Source organism: Lissotriton helveticus, chromosome 7 (assembly GCF_964261635.1).
Source record: "Lissotriton helveticus chromosome 7, aLisHel1.1, whole genome shotgun sequence".
Lineage (NCBI taxonomy): Eukaryota > Metazoa > Chordata > Amphibia > Caudata > Salamandridae > Lissotriton > Lissotriton helveticus.
This window is the reverse complement of record NC_136068.1, coordinates 437,725,482-437,739,349: the sequence shown is the minus strand read 5'-3', so window position 1 is coordinate 437,739,349 and position 13,868 is coordinate 437,725,482. Positions and strand designations below refer to the sequence as shown.

The window sequence follows — 13,868 nt, the reverse complement described above, 5'->3', positions numbered from 1 at the left end:
AACCGATCCACGTAAGGGAAGTGTTGACTGCTCTCCCAAGCCACTTTCATATGTGCTACCGAGGACTTTTGAGCAAGGTATTCCCGGTCATAACTACGGGACATATTAACCCCCTGAGTCTTTAATTCTTTTTTCCCAAATATTATGGGGTCTTGCGGCAGACATACCTTCAGATCTAGCACCCCATAAGCCTTGCTTATTGAGGCTCTCACCTCTTTTGCCCAGGGGAGCTCACTATTGATAATTTCCTCCTTAGCCCATTGGGAGATTTTAGCAATTTCCCCTACTCCCAACCGCTGCCAGAAGCGTACAAGGCTCATACAAACTGTAATAGCCCAAGAGGTTATTCCCAGCTCCAGTCGTGCTGCCTGCACCATAGAGGATTTTGGCAGAGCGAATAAGCTTTTTAATATATTTCCCTCTTCACTATCCCAGGAGGTCTTACCACTGAGATAAATAACCTCTGCTCCATACAGAAATTGTGGGGGGACCATTGCTTGATAGGCTTTTAAGACCGGTCTATCTGACCTTTCACCATAGGTGTTATTAAAGCTTTTTAGGCCTTTGACCGATGCCAGTGCCCTTATTTTTATTGCTTGCAGGTGTGTATGCCATTTCAGGTTACCTGAGAACCACATTCCCAAATATCTATAGTTGGTCACCCTCTCAAGCAAGGTTGTGCCGAGATACCACGAGAACTTCACTTTCCTTCTCCCAAAACATACTATTTTGGTTTTATCCATATTTACCACTAGTTTTTTACTCGTACAGTAATCTTTAAACCTATTGAGTTTTCTCTGAAGGCCGATCTCCGTTTGATCCATTATTACTAGGTCATCGGCATAAAGGAGGCACGATATGTGCCTTCCTCCCAACTTCGGGTTCGCCCCTCTGACATCTCTTAATACTTGGGGTAGGTCAGCTAAAAACAGGGCGAACAGCAGGGGGGCTAGAACGCACCCCTGTCTTAAGCCGTTTCCAATAGGGATTCTCCTGGTCAGTCCTCCATCCGTGTCCAATATTATCTGTGCCCAATTTTCTGTATGTAATGCTTGGACAAGGGCCAGCAGGTCATCCTGTAGTTCATACCCTATTAGTGTTGACCACAGCTGATCCCTGTCCACAAGATCAAAGGCTGCACGGAAGTCAACGAAACAGCAGAATAGATTACTCCTCTGATCAATTGACTTCCGTGCGATGGACCACAGAGCAAAACAATGGTCAATCGTTGAGTGGCCTTCTTTAAACCCCCCCTGCTCTGGGGGTATTATCTGTTTGTCTTCCACCCACTCCTTTAGGATCCCTAGGATTACCTTAGAAAAAACCTTTTCGCCTATATCCAAGAGGTTTATTAAGCGGTAATTTTTAGGGGTGTTTACATCACCTTTTTTATGGATTGGCCTAACAATGGCCCCTTTCCAATTTGCAGGGAATTCACCTGAATTTAGGATCCATAAAAACATATTTGAAAGGAACTCTGCCCACCATTCTATGTTTGTTTTTATTATGACAGCTGGCAGGTTATCAGGGCCGGCTGCCCGTGTTAGGTTTAGTCTAGATATTATGGTTCTAATTTGGTCTGGGAGAAAATGGGTTTTTAATTCTTCACTTATTACTGGCCAGGCATTTACCATTATTCCCTCCCTCATTGGCCATTTCCCATAGATTTCCTCTAGATAGGCCAGCCACTTATCCTCTGGTACTGCGCACTGCATGGTCCCTTGTGCTTTCCCCATACAGTCCTGTATTAGCCTCCAAAAGCCTTTCACATTTTTGTCTTCAATTGTCACGAGTAGATTATCCCAACATTTATCCTTAAAACACCTTTTTTTATCTCTAATAACTGACTTATATTTTAGCTTCATTTTTTTGAGATCTGATACCACTACCTCACTATAGTTACCTCTGAGTCGTCTTTCTTGTTTCCTAATACCGGCCTTTAATTTCCGGCATTCGGCATCAAACCAGTGTTTGTTATTATTAGGGTATAATGTCACATTATTTACTGGTTTTTGGTTATTGCACTTTAACTTAATCCGGAGGCATTCCACCAATTGCCTTATTATGCCCTCGTACCAGGCTATACTTCCTTCTGGTACAAGGTTACCCAAATTCACAGTTAACTGATATGCACTTAGTTTCTGTATATATTCCTCGGTGATTCGTGTTGTTAACCGCTTGGGGTATTCTACATCTACTGATAACACTTTTTGTCTTTGCGGGTGGCTATTTACCTGAAGTTCAAACTGCAGTGGATAGTGATCACTACCCTCCACCCTCAAAATTTCGAACTGCTTGATAAGGTGGAAATGCCAGGCCTGTATAAATACATAGTCTATGGGGCACATTTGTTGCCCTACCTTAAAGGTACGCTTCGCAGGCCTGTCTGCTTCCTTTCTACCGTTGGTACATACAAATCCCATAACCCCCAACAGTTGCCCGAGCTTATCATCTTTACTTGAGGTTTCACAGCTGGGGAATTGTGCCTGCTCTATTTTATATGCATCCAACAAGTCCTTCAACCAAGAATCCATTGATTTAGGATTCAATTTATGGTTGAAGTCTCCCAATATTACGAGCACATCCTTTGGAAACCGGTTACACACCCCATCTAGGTCAGTTTTTAAGTGTTCCAAGTCTGCCTTATATTCATTTACTTTCCCTTTCTGAATATATACATTTATAATGCATAGACTTTCACCCCCCAACATGTTGTTTGTTGTTCGCACTCTATTGCCCAGAGCCCAGTTACACTGTAGTTCCAGGGGTTCAATGTCCTTGGCAATCCTTGTAGAGATCAGCGTCATCAAACCCCCTGAAGGTCTACCCACCGTGTTCCTTTTAGCTGCTTTTACATAATGAGTGAAACCTACCGTAGCTGGGATTTCGCCACACAGCCAAGTTTCCTGGAGGCAAACAATATCGTTTTTCCTCAAGATATTTTTAAAATTTTCCTGTATCGCTATTCTATTGTACCCGTTTATGTTCCAGGTCATTATTGATAGGCTGTGCGGCGCTCCTGCTTCCTAGTCGATCTCACTCATAAAACCATCTTCCTCACTACTCATATATGCCAGCTCTCTGTATCTGTTCCCAGCAAGTACTTCTTCCATGTCCCACCTTTGGTCATTGGGTCTTATCGTGATTTCTAGGGCATCATTGGTACCTCTCCCCAGATTGATCATTTTTATTTGTCTGTCCCCTAGAGCTGCGTGATTTCTAAGGAAAGGAGTCCCTAACTTATCCGAGAATACATCCTTCCTTTTTAGTATTCTAATGCCTTCCCTTAGCATCTCGGACTCTGCCTTTTCTATAGCTTCCTTTATTAGGGCTGAGTGGAGTAAAACCTTGGTTATTTCCTCCCCCTTACTGTTTACTGTGAACCCCACTTCTTTTAGATCTTTAGTGCTAACATTTCTTAGACTGGGGCACTTTCCAAATGAGGATAGTAGCTGGGAGCGATTCAAGGGATTTAATTTCTTAGATCTTTTCCCCCCTTTCACCTGTCCTATTGACTCTACAAATATCCAAGTGTCAGTGGGTAATACTGTCTGTTGATGTTGGCGATTCCCTCCTATTGTTACTCCCCTTGAGTGCCAACTAGCTTCTTCTCCTCCCCCTTTTTTAACCCCTTTCCAGTTACTTGGGTGGGGTCCCTCCGCACTTGGGGACATCTCACTCTCCCGCTCTACTCTTACACTCTTTTTCACCCCTGGGGGATTTCTCCTATTAACCTTTTTGTTCTCTCCCATATCCCTCCTCATTATCCCCTTACGTTGTACCTCATGTCGGCTGCTATTTGCCCCTTTCTCTACAAAGTCTAACTTTTTAAGTCCTTGCCTTGCTATCTTATTTATTGACTTACATATTGGCGTTTCCCCCCCACTGTGATCCTGGTTCTTTTTAGAGTAGCAGCTGGGTCGGGCCTTAATCCCTTTCCTTCTCCTTGGTATATTAGACCTTCTATATCTCTCATCCCCATACCTCTTTATAAGCATGGGGCGGTAGGATACATATTCTGTTGGTTCATTCTCTGGGGGGCTAGTCACCTCACCCACTTCTTCCCCCCTATCCACTTTATTTTCCTCCTTTGTTTCTACAGGTCTTACAATTGAGGGCATCAAGTTTTTAATCTGTGCTAATTCCCCATTTATGCCCTTAAATTGATCACCATGTCTTTTCAGAATGTCATTATTTAATACTGTAACCTCCAGAATGCCCTGCAGAGTCTTCTGGAGCATTAGCATTACTTCGAGCATGGATTGGCCGTTAGAACCCGTCACCTCCAGGCTACATAGGGATATGCCGGATGCATCTAATCCCACTATTTTTGGGGATCCTAGACTCTCATGATCCTTTTGACAGGGAGTCTGCCCAGTAATGTTCCCTTCTCCCAAGGAGTCACTACAGACTACTCGTTCTTCATTCACCATATCTGCACCTAAATCCTGGGTGCAAATCGACTGAAACATCCTTGGGGAAGATGATAGACGCGGTTCCATTGGTATCTCAGCGATATTAAAGTCAGTCTGATTCAAGGCCTCTGTGCTTGATGCGGCCGGATCCTCGATAGATTGCGTGGTCTCAATTTCAATTGTGTCCTTTTCTGCTCTCTCTTTCCCCATGAAATGTTTACCAATAAAATCCTTGATGGTTTTTGATACCACCGACCCCCCTTTTGCGCCTGTTGACCTGGCAGATGCCGGCGCTGGCTGCGGGGTTGTGCTTGAGGAAGAGGTTGCTCTGATGGATATTGTTCTGCCAGCAATTGGTGTTACCATCTCATTATTTACCATCTCATTATTTACGTCAGCCAAGCCTTCGGGTGAGCCTGTCGCGTCCACTGTTCCCGATTTATTTGCGTTTTTTTTACTATTTCTTACCACTCTGCGTGGTTTAGTTTTCCCTAGGGCCATTGTTTTTCCTGTGTTCTTACTTTGCGTTCTTCTTCTCAGCTTCCCGCAGGTTACGGTGGGGTTTCCTTCACCTTAGGGCTTTCACCAGCTTATTTGGTGCACAGCAATCCCCACTCCGCATAAGCTTCCCCAAGATAATTATTATTTATATATCTATATGTTTATGAGGGGAAGTACAATGTTAACTTCACTTACCTCTGTTTCTATGAGCCAGCACTCTTTCCTCCTTCTCCCCACTTAGGCTCCTATTGGTTGTTCCATAATGTTGCCAATTTGCAGCAGCAGCAGCTTTATATTAGATCATATGCTCCTCTCTGCTCCACTCTCAGTTCTGGTCCAGACGTTGACCCTTCTTAATGGAGGCACCCAATTACTTTCCTGGATACTGTTCTGGGTACTCTCCTAGGGTCACCACATCTTATACGCGACTCCTCACGCTGACTTGGGCCACACACAGCCTCTAGACGGCCGCTGGAGGTGCAGCGCTGCGCTCCCTCGGACCCTCGGCAACCACCTTTCGCAGCTCCAAAACTTGCCTCCTCCCGAGGAATCCGACAATCTGCCAGGGCTCTGGCTATGCCCCAAATGAACCCAGCACCACTCCAGCACCGGCCGCGGCGACGATGGCGGTAACAGCAGCGGCCGAAAAACGGCCGGTAAACACGCCCGCGGCAACCCGGAATCGGAAGTCCTGGAGCGCCACCTGCTGGTGATCGAAAGTGGGGACGGGAGGACGGGAGGATCTGCAAGTGCTGGTGCGAGTGCGTACAATCGGCTCAGAAACAGATGTATGTGTAGATGGCTAAAAACAATTAACATGTGGAAATACAATAAATCATTATAGAAAGCAAGTAAAGTCCAAGCGTTCATTTAATCCCCTCTGATTAACAGTGTCCATATAATTAATCCAGAAAGTTTCTCTTTGTAAGAGAAATTGAGTATTGTCTCGACCTTGTATTACAGGAACCTGTTCGAGAACTAGAAATCTTAGTTGACTTACATTGTGTTTCATATAATCAAAGTGTGCAGCTGCAGTTGATCTTAGATTCTTTGTGCGAATATTACTATTGTGTTCATTGATGAGCACTCAAATTTTCCGTTCAGTTTTGCCTACATATGCAAGACCGCAGGGACATTTTAGTAAGTGAACAACATTAGAACTGTTACATGTTGCCGCCACTTTAAGTTTGATCAGGGTTCCTCGGTTGGTATGCTGTGTAATGTTCCCCTAGATGATTGAATTGCAATTGCCACAATTCATGCACAGTAAGGTACCGCGAAAAATTTCTTATTGGTATCTGATGATGTTTTTTTTTAGAATTTGTTTTAAATTCTTTGTCCTCAAGTATGCAAATGTAGGTTTTTCTTCAAAAATTCCTCTGAAGTCTGGTTCCATACTTAACAAAGGCCAGTATTTCAATAATGCTTTTTTGATCTGAAAACTGTGTAGAAAATTTAGACACAAATACAAGTCTGTTTTCTATTTTTGTGGTTTGGAACTGTTCAATAAACTCTCCCGAGTTCTGTTCTCCACTTTGACAATTGCTTCTTGTAAGATCTCCTCAGGGTTTACTCTATCTCTAAATTTATTGATACAGTGTTCCATGCTTAATTTGTATAGTTCCTCAGTGGAAAAGATGTGTTTTAGTCTGAGCAGTTGAGAAGATGGGAGATGTTTTTTGGACGGAATGCTGAGGAAAACTGTGAAAGTGAAGAAAATTGTTGCAAAACGTTGGTTTCGTGCATACACTGGTTATGATTTTCCCATTCTTCAAGGTCACACGTGTCCAAAAATGTAATTTGTTCAGAATTTATGGTGGATGTAAACTCATTTCTTTCATTCACTTGATTGAGTTTGTCAATGGCACTCATGAAGTCAGCCTGAGACCCCTTACACAGTATGAAAATATCATCCATGTATCGTTTGTATAAAATGAGGTATTTACTCCATGCTTCTTGATTAAGAATATGATAAGTTTGAAACGGTACATGAAGAGATTTGCATATGCTGGGGTGGCGCAATTGCCCATGGATGTTCCGGACGACTGAATGTAGTAGTTGTCTTGCTATTTGAAATAACTGTGAAAAAGAGTAAAGTGTAAAAGTTCCATAATAAAGATTTTTAATCTCTCGTCTTTATCAAGATCCACCAGGAAGGATTCAACTGCGGCAATCCCCAAGTTGTGAGGGATAGAGGTATATAATGACTTAACGTCTATCGTACACAAAATAGAGGATGAATGTATTTAATTTTTTACATTTCCAAAATCTGTAAGAAATTCATGTTATCCTTTATATAGGTAGTTATGTATTGTACGAGCGGTTGCAAATATTTGTCTAAATATTGTCCTACTGGTTCATGTGTGGAATTGATAGTAGAAACTATTGGTCGGAATAGAGGTTTAGTGGCATGTTTATGAATCTTGGGAATCATGTAAATATAGGGTATTGATGGATTGTTCATAAGTAGAAAAGTTTTTTCTTCTCTTCCTATTGTGTCTTCGTCAATGGCATCATCAACAATTTTGGTAAGCACTTCAGTGTACTCCGTGGTAGGCTCAAAGGACAACTTCATATATGTTGTTTTATCTTCCACATGCATTTGAATATTGTTCAAGTAAAACTCGCTATCCATGATCACCATGGATCCCCCTTTGTCTGCTTGGCTAATGGTTATCTCTGAATTGGATGCGATTTGTTCCAAAGTTGTTCTTTCTTTTTGGATGATGTTAATAGTTTTGGTACAAGAGTGTTTGAAGATGTTGCGCAAGTCTTTTTGTACGACCGTACAAGGTCAAGACAATACTCAATGTCTCTTACAAAGAGAAACTTTCTGGTTTAAATATATGGACACTGTTAATCCGAGGGGATTAAATGAACGCTTGGACTTTAGTTGTTTTCTATAATGATTTATTGTATTTCCACATTTTAATTGTTTTTTGCCATCTACACATAGATCTTGTTTGTATACGCATATAATTGTTTAATTTTCATAACGAGCGCGTGTAGCATATTGTTTGTTTTGTCACTCGCGAGGTTGTTACTCTGAATTTTTGTTATTCACTACAGCATCCAAAGGCATTTACTTAGTGCATTTCTCATAACGATTAAGTGCATTCAGATGTTATGGGAACTTGCTTAAAATGATCAGTGCTTGTTTTGTCACTTACCAGGTCCATGTTCTGCTTTTCTGTCATTCACCATCGTATTTACATGCATACGTTTCGTTTGTATTTTATATTGACTGAATTAATTGAGATTTTTTTAAAACTTTTTAATCTTTATTAATTCCAGGTTTCTGTGTATGTTCTCACGTTACATTATTCGAAATTGGTACATTTTATCGAGGACATTTAACTAATATTTTTTGCTAAATCAGATTTCTTAAATGTTTGATTTATTGTGGTACAATTTGTATAATTTTTGTTTGGGATTGTCTACACTTCGTAACAGGTCTGTCTTTTGGATTGGGACTTATAGTATTTGAGTCTTTTTTTTAACCATTCATTACATCGGCCTTTCGCTTCACCCGGGTTATCTAAATCAAATACATGCGCGAACATAGGCACATTCGTTAGACCGGAGACAGGCAGTTAACCTCTGTACGAAACTTCACACGGGTGAGTGTTGGTTTCACTATTTTACGTTTGTTAACCTGTCAGTCAATTTTTACGAGAGTAACACATTGTTTTACCTTTTAGCATTACTTCCGGCTATCTTGATGAGCATCCGGTTCACCCCCTACTATTTGCTTTGTGAGTGTTGTTAGTATTCTTTTCAGAGTTCGTTCTTTTCATCTTCACTTAGTTGCCCAAATATCATAGGCGTTGGGATTCACCAGCCGCTGTCGTTCTCTGTCTCACAAGGGTTTAATTACGTAACCGCTGTTTATAATCTCATTTTTATTTCTTGTTGCGTTCGTATGTCACACGGGCATAGATACTTTACTTGGTATTATTTTTGGTGTCCATCACTTTATTGCACAATCCCCCATTCTTTCACCATACATATCGCATTCAAACAGCCAGCATGTGTTCATGCGTTTTGCACCAAATCACAAGTGTATACTAACAGCTGATGGCTCTGTTGAATTATGTACTGATGCCCAGTCTTTTCAATCTTGCAGACACTGAGCCCCTGATGAAGGGCAGTTGCCCGAAATGCATTGAGCACATGGGCAGATGCATTAGTGATTTATCACCATGAGAAATTGCAACCTTTGTTATGATGGAATAACACAAGATATTCTAACAATTCATCTAATTATTGAATAAAAATTCAAAGAATTTCTTAAAAGGCTCAATTGTTTGACTTCACTTCTTTTGAGTGCTGGTCAGGGACGCCCCACACGTGAGGTTAGCGCACTCTTGCATTTTCAAAGCTGAAAGCATTCACAGCTTGAGTCATCAGCGCGTTGGTGTACACATTGAAGGAAATGCACTGGCTGATAAAGCTGTCAAAACGACAGTGGGAACTGCTGCAGTTGCTGCAACTACTTGATCTAGCACGAGAATAGCGAGAGACATACTGATAGCTGTGAACGCCTCAAAGAACAGTTCTGCCATTCCAAAGGACTTTTCACTCAAATATTCCTATAAAATGATGCGCAAAACACACCATATGCTCAAATTCCAAGAGTGGGGGATAGATTTATACCAAACATGGATCGCAGATTAGGTTTAATTGTAGCTTGAATGGGCTTGATGGAGCAAGGTTTCGTGGAAAAGAAACTTGCTCGGATGCAATCCACTTGTTAACTCACTAACAAAGTTATTAATCATGTTTCGTGAATAACTAATACGCACCACATGAACACGCGGGTTAGTGAAGTTTGCATATGTGTGTACTAACGCGGATAACAATGAAGACGGACTGATACCGCTTTAAAGGGGGAACTGTTGTGCGCACGCGTCAACTGTATCTACGTAGTATGGCGTATTAGCCCTTGGAGGGAAATTCTGGCGCAGAGCAGAAGATACTAAAATGGAGTCTTGAAGACTTGCGTGCATGGCATCTGCTTACTTGAAACAAAAACAAGCTTTTTTGCTAACGCTAATGCGGGAAAATAATAATAAGTAAAGGGGAATAGAGTAGAGGTGGGTTGTTGTCATGATTCCATGCCTGGAAGGTATTATGGCCCTTATAGCACAGACATAGAGTCTGCATATTCCCAAGAAGAAACCCACCCCTATCCCATGCCTCCAGCACTCCAAGTTATGTAAGCCTAGGTGTTGTGAAGGTGTATACTTAACTTGATTGTGTCTCTGCTTGTCTAATCAAGTGTGTATTGTGTTTCACTAGTTTGCCAATGCTTGTTAATCATAACAACCGCGATTCAATTATTAAATGTTAAAGATTGAAAACCGTTTGTAAAAGCTTCTGTTTGTCCATTGTAAAAGGCTTCAATGAAAGCTTTTAAGGGACAAAAGAATCAGAAAACCCTTTGCGCGTGTACAGACTGCATCATGATAAAGGCTTCACTCGACTGCACGTTGCCTCGCGTCTGAACGCGTGCAACGTAGCAGCCATTTTGGGTGCGGGTCGGTGTGGCATGGCTATAAAATGGCACACCCAAGTTCCAGAAGGCACTTAGCCTTCAGACTGTGGTTGCGATGATATCTTCTCTGCTTACCGAGCGCTTCCGGTTTCCTTGGACTTCAGCTGCTGCAGCATCCACGATACCTGAAAAGACAACAAGGAGAGAAAGAAAGCTAAGTTATTTCTTTTTTTATATAATTCTTTTTTATTAAACAGTAGAAATCAAAATCACAAAGCAAAATACAGTACATTCTCATTTCGTATCTTGACAAGGCTCTCACTCAGATAATTCTACACAATATATTGACACTTGGTGATTTGTTTCATGTCTACAATGATTCATCTTGAGCTGGTACCAGTGGTGGGGTACAAACATTCCCTCTATATTCATTCCAGTCGTTCCAAATGCGGGACCATTTTTTGGGACATCCCCTAGCTACATATACATATTTTTCACGAAACATGCACCAGTCCATGTCCCTCTTCCATGCGGAGACCGCAGGTGCCCGTGATGCCCCCCATGTCTGAGCGATGGAACGATTCACTATCATCAACCCCAATGTGATCCAAGTGATTTGTGTATTATTTAGAACTGTGGGCTCCCATACGTCCAGGAGACATCTCTTAGCCTCCAGAGGGAGTGCATGCTCTAACACTTCGCTCAGCACCTCATGGTTCTTCTTCCAGTACTGCTGAACAAATGCGCACTCCGAGAGTATGTGGAGGAAGGTGCCCTCACTTCCACAGCCTCTTCTACATTTGCCATCTACTGCTCTTCCCATCTGCACCAAACCAGGTCCTGTGATATAGATCCGGTGCAAAATTTTAAGCTGTACTAGCCTCAACCTCGCTGCAATGGCTACCTCCCGTGGTGAAGCTACCACTGTTACCCGGTCTTCGTCGTCTAGTATTATACCATCCTTTTCCCACTTTTCCCGCAATTTCACAAGGGGGTCTCCAAAGTGATTCACTAACTTCTTGTATGTGAGCTAAATGGCCTTCATTGGTAAATAGCCATCGAGGAGTCCGTCTTCAAGGGGCGTGGACTAAGGTGGAGTCTCTCCCTTTTGGAGGCAGGATTGTAAGGCGTGGCGGACTTGTAGGTATCTAAAGTACTCTGTAGGAGCCAGATCATATTCTTGTTGCAGGGCGGAAAATGACTTGACCTCACCTTTGACCCATAGGTCGCCTATTTTAGCTATACCTATGAGGTCCCACTTGTCGAAACCTTTAGTTGACCACAGGTTCCCAAGCCGCTCCGAGTCCCATAGTGGCGTAGCCAGGGTTATCCTATGGTCCCACCCCAAAATTCTGGTGAGTGCCTGCCAGACCTGCACCGATTGCTTGGTTGGTCCGGTCAGGTGGTGTTTCCCAGCGTTTGAATAGAGCGCGCGGTTATAGTTCGCTCCAGGTAGTACCCAGCGATCCATCGCATAGTCCGGGTTGCCCACCTGCCTGTAGGTGCCATGGTTAATGGCTGTCAAGTGAGCTGCCCAATAATATTTTTTAAGATCAGGGAAGGCGATCCTCTTATCATACCAGGTAAGGTTCAATTTAGTGCAATACATGGCTTCCCATTCCATAGTAAACGGCATTGTAGAGTTTCGATCTCTTTGAAATAGCTTGCGGGAACGAGGTCTAATGAGTTTTGTAGGACATAGAAGAACCGGGGCAAGGACATCATCTTGAAAAGGGAAGCTCTACCTAGCAGCGAGAGCGGAAGCTTTAGCCAACGTTCCGAGTCTGTCTTCAATCTCGCAAGGGAGGGAGTAGGTTCTGAGCGAATCTGTCTGCGGGGTTAGAGGTGATATAGATACCGAGCTATTTGAAGCCCTGTGTAGTGGTCTGTATCGGGCAGTTCCTAGGAAGTCCGGAGAGAGGTCCCTTCAGGACATACAATACTGATTTGAGCCAATTGATGGAATACCCTGAATATCTGCCAAAGATGGCGAAAATATTGAATACTGCTGTGAGCGAGGCCTTCGGGATGTCAGAAACAACATGTCGCCCGCATACAATGAGATGCGGTCCTCCCAGGTTTCAGCCCCCTTAAAGCCAGGAATCACCGGATCCCTCCGTACCCAGGATGCCAGGCAGGGGTTCCAGGGCCAAGGCGAACAAGAGGGGAGAGAGCGGGCATCCCTGCCTAGTGCCTCTACCCAGATGAGCATCTCAGATTTTTTGTTGCTTACTACAATCTGGGCTAGTGGTTTTGAATAGAGGAGTCACACCGACTGGATAAATTGGGGCCCAAAACCCATTTTCTTGAGAACTGCAAATAGATTTGGCCATTCGAGCATATCGAATGCCATAGAGGCGTCCAGAGACACTAGCACCGCCTCCTCCTGTATGGTGTCCGCCCTCCCCATCACCCCATGCACTCTGTGCAGGTTTAACACCGTGTTGCGCTGGGGCATAAAAGCCGGATTGATCCGGGTGTACCAGGTTATTAATGACTTCGATTAGCCGAGTGGGGAGGAGTATAGCTAAGATCTTTGGTTCGGCATTCAATAGTGAGATTGGCCTATAGGAGGAACAATCTGTCTAGCATTTGACTTCTTCGTGGATCATCACTAGGGTTGCGATTCTTTGGTCTCTAGGCAACTCACCAAGCTCCTTATTCTCCTAAAACATTTTACACAAGTGGGGGTAAGGGTGTCTATCCCGAGTTTATAAAGCTCAATCGGTAGACCATTGGGTCCCGATGCCTTCCCCGAATTAAGCCCCCTAACCGCCGGTGTCACCTCGTCCAGTGTGAGAGGCCCCTCCAGGTATGCTAACTCTGGCTCCGAGAGTTTAGGCAACGTTATATCTCGTAAGAGGTCGACGGAGTCATGTACCGTGTAGGGGTTCTGGGAGGTAAAGATCCATTGGAAGTGGGCGGCGAATGCATTTACGATGTCCTGGGGGTCAGTGATTATATGTGCGTCTTTGTCAGTTAGTTCTGGCACCAGTCTATTTGTTAGTTTTTGTTTGTCTAACCATGCGATTAGTTTCCCTGCTTTATCCCCTTGATCATATATTCTACCTAACGTTTCTCTTCCCAGTTCCTTGGCCCTGTCTGTCACTACGGCCCTATAACTATCTCTTTTTAACTGTAAAGTGTGCATGGTGTCTGGATGAGGTCGCTCCGTCATTTTCCTTTGCAGTCGAAGGATCGCCATCTATAGTGCTTCCTCCTCCTTAACCTTTTCCTTTCTCACCCCCGCTATTTGGGAGAGGGCTTGGCCCCTAACCACCATCTTAAATGCCTCCTATAGTGTCTGATAAGAGCTCATGATCCCTCATTTTCTAGGAAGTATTGTTCGAACGCGGTATGAAGTGCTTTGTGGACTACCGGATTGCGGAGATGCCAAGGGTTGATGGGGGCCACTCTTCCCACTCTATGATGGCCCACCACCAGGTGCATCCACA

The 13,868-nt window shown here is 43.3% G+C and overlaps 1 protein-coding gene across 3 annotated transcripts in view; it reads right to left on the bottom strand.

Annotated features, from left to right (window-relative positions):
• Positions 1-13,868, bottom strand: part of LOC144768564 (sulfotransferase 1C2-like) — a 789,435-nt gene that overhangs the window by 661,409 nt on the left and 114,158 nt on the right. For all 3 annotated transcript variants that reach the window (XR_013598577.1, XM_078652337.1, XM_078652336.1), the window contains exon 2: positions 10,549-10,598. The gene's annotated coding sequence lies outside the window, so the exon portion shown is untranslated. The remainder of the gene's footprint in view (positions 1-10,548; positions 10,599-13,868) is intronic.